The 6000-nt window shown below is 40.9% G+C and overlaps 1 protein-coding gene across 7 annotated transcripts in view; it reads left to right on the top strand.

Annotated features, from left to right (window-relative positions):
- Nucleotides 1-4621: 4621 nt before the first annotated feature.
- LOC136881241 (signal-induced proliferation-associated 1-like protein 2) overlaps nucleotides 4622-6000 on the top strand; it is a 697164-nt gene continuing 695785 nt past the window's right edge. For all 7 annotated transcript variants that reach the window (XM_068229252.1, XM_068229258.1, XM_068229256.1 and 4 more), the window contains exon 1: nucleotides 4622-4986. The gene's annotated coding sequence lies outside the window, so the exon portion shown is untranslated. The remainder of the gene's footprint in view (nucleotides 4987-6000) is intronic.

The raw sequence follows: 6000 nt of genomic DNA, 5'->3' as shown, positions 1-6000 counted from the left end.
AGTCGTTAACTCACTACAGTGAGGTATTCTTATTCCACTAGGGGTCAGTTAGCCACCTCCCGCATGATATCGTGCGATAACAATAACGCTGAACATACAAAGAACATAGACTTGGATTCACCGAGCTCGATAGCTGCAGTCGCTTAAGTGCGGCCAGTATCCAGTATTCGGGAGATAGTAGGTTCGAACTCCACTGTCGGCAGCCCTGAAAATGTTTTTCCGTGGTTTTCCATTTTCACACCCGGCAAATGCTGGGGCTGTACCTTAATTAAGGCCACGGCCGCTTCCTTCCAACTCCTAGCCCTTCCCTGTCCCATCGTCGCCATAAGACCTATCTGTGTCGGTGCGACGTAAAGCAAAAAAAAAAAAAAAAACTTGGATTCGAAGCTCAGTTGTCAGCTACGGTATCAGACACTATCCAACTATTTTACAGGCTGAGCTTGTAATGCATTGGCCATCCCACAGATAAATCGAGATACAGTACTTCTATTGAAATACAGCAATCCTCGTTATCTGTCTATTGCCGTCAGTCATTGAAATCAAAGACGACGTCGTTTACGTTATGCTTAATGTAGCCACGAACTAATATGTTTTATGCATTAAACAATAAAATAATGTGTCTAATTAAACTCTAATGATAATAATAATAATACCGGTATTTCCTTTCTCTACGCTTGTCATCATACCTAAGCTATTAATGGACCAAATAGGCCTATGGTAGTACGTACTGCAATACAGAGAACTGAAACGAAATATTGAATTACGATCACTGTTTCCCGTTAATATCGTTAGAGTATTCGAAAAAAGAGACTGTGCTTACAAATTGTAGCCGGTGTCGCCGGTCTAAGTAGCTCAGACTGTAGAGTGCTGGCTGGCCTTCTGAGCTCAACTTGGCAGGTTCGATCTTGAGTCAGTACGGTGGTACTTAAAGCTGTCAGTAGATTTACTTTCATGTAAAAAAACTCCTGCGGGACAGAATTCTCGCTCCTCGGCGTCTCCGAAAACCATGCAAGGTAAACATAAATAACATCAATTTAAAGTTGTTCTCGTTAGCGATATAAAAAATATATACAGTAGCTAACACTGGGTGGATTCGAACCAATGTATACCCTATCGTACATATACAGTGACTGTAGCAACTAAGCTACTACATCCTTCTGTCGAAACAGGTTCCATAATCCCCACTCAGCGATGAGATGGTTTATTAACAGGTTTATCTGAAAGATAGCTGCTTCTTTACTTTCTATAAACAATTTCTTGCGCTATTGTTGTTTATGTGTTATGCGTCGATTTAGAAATCGAATCTCAGTGATCTCTACAAGCCACATACTATGTGCTGTATGCCTCGACAGAATAGGAATGAGAGGCTATTGGGGTAAAGAGATTCAGAACAAAGAAATTCAGCAAAAAAGTAACGATTAGAGTGAAGAATATTGAAAAGCAGATAATTATGGCACATTGTGAGGCCAAAAGAACATTATTGGAATTCTATGAATGTATCCAAAATATGTCAATAAGGAAAGAAAGGCTTCCAAACAGAGAAGTAAGAGGTATAGTGTGGTGGCATATGGGGATATATAAAAATAAGAGTCAGAGAGAGAAATATAACTAAAATCATTGTTTATTGTGTGGAGAAACAATGGAAGAGCACAGCGAATTCTCCCTTTCATTATTAATCCGTTTACCGTCCAGGATTAGTTTTCCCTCGGATTCAGTGAGGGATCCCACCTCTCCCACTTCAGCAGCAGTGTCCTGGAGCGTAATACTTTGGGTCGGGGATACAACTGGAGAGGAGGACCAGTACCTCACGCAAGTGGTCTCACCTCCTAAGAAGGGACTTGTGGGGGGGATGGGAAGATTGGAAGGGATAGGCAAGGGAGAGGGAAGGAAGCGGCCGTGGTCTTAAGTTAGGTACATCCCGGCATTTGCTTGGAGGGAGAAGTGGGATCAGATTTTCAGTATGCGGCAGGTAATTGAAAAATGCTACGAGAGGAATAGGCAGTTGTGTTTATGTTTCGTAGATCTAGAGAAAGCATATGACAGGGTACCGAGGGAAAAGATGTTCGCCATACTGGGGGACTATGGAATTAAAGGTAGATTATTAAAATCAATCAAAGGCATTTATGTTGACAATTGGGCTTCAGTGAGAATTGATGGTAGAATGAGTTCTTGGTTCAGGGTACTTACAGGAGTTAGATAAGGCTATAATCTTTCACCTTTGCTGTTCGTAGTTTACATGGATCATCTGCTGAAAGGTATAAAATGGCAGGGAGGGATTCAGTTAGGTGGAAATGTAGTAAGCAGTTTGGCCTATGCTGACGACTTGGTCTTAATGGCAGACTGTGCCGAAAGCCTGCAGTCTAATATCTTGGAACTTGAAAATAGGTGCAATGAGTATGGTATGAAAATTAGCCTCTCGAAGACTAAATTGATGTCAGTAGGTAAGAAATTCAACAGAATTGAATGTCAGATTGATGATACAAAGCTAGAACAGGTCGATAATTTCAAGTATTTAGGTTGTGTGTTCTCCCAGGATGGTGATATAGTAAGTGAGATTGAATCAAGGTGTAGTAAAGCTAATGCAGTGAGTTCGCAGTTGCGATCAGCAGTATTCTGTAAGAAGGAAGTCAGCTCCCAGACGAAACTATCTTTACATCGGTCTGTTTTCAGACCAACTTTGCTTTACGGGAGCGAAAGCTGGGTGGACTCAGGATATCTTATTCATAAGTTAGAAGTAACAGACATGAAAGTAGCGAGAATGATTGCTGGTACAAACAGGTGGGAATAATAGCAGGAGGGTACTCGGAATGAGCAGATAAAGACTAATTTAGGAATGAACTCGATGGAGGAAGCTGTACGCATAAACCGGCTTCGGTGGTGGGGTCATGTGAGGCGAATGGAGGAGGATAGGTTACCTAGGAGAATAATGGACTCTGCTATGGAGGGTAAGAGAAGTAAAGGGAGACCAAGACGACGATGGTTAGACTCGGTTTCTAACGATTTAAGGATAAGAGGTATAGAACTAAATGAGGCCACAACACTAGTTGCAAATCGAAGATTGTGGCGACGTTTAGTAAATTCTCAAAGGTTTGCAGTCTGAACGCTGAAAGGCATAACAGTCTATAATGAAAATGTATGTATGTAGCCTCATTTAGTTCTATACCTCTTATCTTTAAATCGTTAGAAACTGAGTCTTACCATCGTCGTCTTGGTCTCCCTCTACTTCTCTTACCCTCCATAACAGAGTCCATTATTCTCCTAGGTAACCTATCCTCCTCCATTCGCCTCACATGACCTCACCACCGAAGCCGGTTTATGCGTACAGCTTCATCCATCGAGTTCATTCCTAAATTAGCCTTTATCTCCTCATTCCGAGTACCCTCCTGCCATTGTTCCCGCCTGTTTGTACCAGCAATCATTCTTGCTACTTTCATGTCTGTTACTTCTAACTTATGAATAAGATATCCTGAGTCCACCCAGCTTTCGCTCCCGTAAAGCAAAGTTGGTCTGAAAACAGACCGATGTAAAGATAGTTTCGTCTGGGAGCTGACTTCCTTCTTACAGAATACTGCTGATCGCAACTGCGAGCTCACTGCATTAGTTTTACGACACCTTGATTCAATCTCACTTACTATATCACCATCCTGGGAGAACACACAACCTAAATACTTGAAATTATCGACCTGTTCTAGCTTTGTATCATCAATCTGACATTCAATTCTGTTGAATTTCTTACCTACTGACATCAATTTAGTCTTCGAGAGGCTAATTTTCATACCATAGTCATTGCACCTATTTTCAAGTTCCAAGATATTAGACTGCAGGCTTTCGGCACAGTCTGCCATTAAGACCAAGTCGTCAGCATAGGCCAAACTGCTTACTACATTTCCACCTAACTGAATCCCTCCCTGCCATTTTATACCTTTCAGCAGATGATCCATGTAAACTACGAACAGCAAAGGTGAAAGATTACAGCCTTGTCTAACTCCTGTAAGTACCCTGAACCAAGAACTCATTCTACCATCAATTCTCACTGAAGCCCAATTGTCAACATAAATGCCTTTGATTGATTTTAATAATCTACCTTTAATTCCATAGTCCCCCAGTATGGCGAACATCTTTTCCATCGGTACCCTGTCATATGCTTTCTCTAGATCTACGAAACATAAACACAACTGCCTATTCCTCTCGTAGCATTTTTCAACCACCTGCCGCATACTGAAAATCTGATCCTGATACTTTAAGCAACAGAAATAATATTATACATTAAGTAGGTATTTTGGGAGTGTTTTATACAAAATTCGTAGATTCCATTCATTATTTAGCATTCTTGAGGCTTAGTTTAGAATACTTCAGACAACTAGCACGAGTAATACTGGTTTGAAATGAATGGAACCCCCAGGACTTAGGTAAACATGTTACGTTATCATCTCTAACCGTTTACGTTCAATTTAATGAATGGGAAGGTCCTTCAAAACTTTGTTGCAGTTGTAGTTCGACGTTCTGACACTCTGCGCGGGAGCGCTGTAGTTTCCCAGCATGCGCGATGATGTTGTACCACGTGATAGTAGTCTGGAAGGGGGCAGCAGATGCAACAGAAGTTGTGTACTTGTGGTGGTGTGACGTGCGGGAATCGTGCTCATGTTTTGAAAGTTTAGCCAAGTTCGGAAAAGTTGTATGTTGATTGTACATCAACGTGGAGCTTTGTGAAGTGTTTTGTGATACATGTGATGGACTTAAAATTGCTTGTTGAGTCATAATAGTGTTTGCGATTGCCATTTCTTTTCTGTGACGCTGTTTATCTTACCTCATGCCTGCTTGACTGGCGTTATGTGTTGAAGAAAAGTATCAGCTGAAGATCGTGAACTTCTAGCATCGGCGGTTACTCGGTCGTGGGTGTAATTTTTCTTCGGGGAACAGGCTGGCTTCAGCGTAACACTGTTTTGTGTGCAACGTCAGAGACGGGCATCGGAGTCCGCAGATAGTGTAAGTACATTTTTACCGCCACGATTTATGGAGTTAGCATAAATTATTTATTAAGTAGAATAGTTATTTGTATGATTTTTAGACACTTTAATTAATAAGATGCATGCTTGATGTAACTGGGATATTTTCATAAATATATGTGAAACTGAACAGTAAGTTGACAGTAAGGTCACTTCAGGTCATTGTTTTACCTTTTTCTGTAGTTTGTTGTGTATTAAGTTCGACTATATTTTCTCTTATTGGAGGGCATGGCATAGCTAATGCGGACGAGGGTACCTTGCCTGAAGGAATGAATTTGATCAGACACAACATTTTTATTTTTTGACCTTCAGAGTAAGGTTTCCGGATCCAGCTTGACCGGGCTTGACGGTCTCGCCGCAAGGTGTTTTTACTGGAGTACTTATCTCGGGCTGGGATTACAACACACGCATTCTTCTCTTTATGTCATCGAGTATTCAAGTTCTTGACCTTGAACAAACAAAGCAATAAATGATTGGGCAAGAACAAAGTATAACCACGTTTGTACCCGTTTATCCACTTCTTAGTGTCATTGGGATGGATGTTTCGTGGGAGGTAAACTGCTCTGAAATTATATGATGTCGAAGTGTTATTTCGATATCAGTTCTTATTTTTTTCGTGTCATGAGTTGCACGCAATGCAAAGATGAATTGATGTATCATTCGTTAGGAATTCTTAATCAGCATTCAGCAGTAAACGAGGGCGATGAGAGATTGAAGATAAAGAATGAGTGACAGGAGTAACAGCTTGCGAAGATGTCAGGCATGTTAATGATATTGTTTCCCCATCAAGAATGATCGTCATTAATGTCATTTCCTTTTCTTAAAAAAGTGAATGCATAAAGTACATATAAATCATGCTCACTACGAATTTTTACCGTAGTAGAACGTACACAATACACATGTCTCAAATGAGATTGGAACAGACTTTCCCCACTCGTGCACTGATTATTCTAGTGCATAGTGCAGGCTTTTTAACTGACCTTAGGAAAGTGCT

The sequence above is a fragment of the Anabrus simplex genome, chromosome 9 (assembly GCF_040414725.1).
Source record: "Anabrus simplex isolate iqAnaSimp1 chromosome 9, ASM4041472v1, whole genome shotgun sequence".
NCBI lineage: Eukaryota > Metazoa > Arthropoda > Insecta > Orthoptera > Tettigoniidae > Anabrus > Anabrus simplex.
This window is presented reverse-complemented; position numbering and strand designations above follow the sequence as displayed.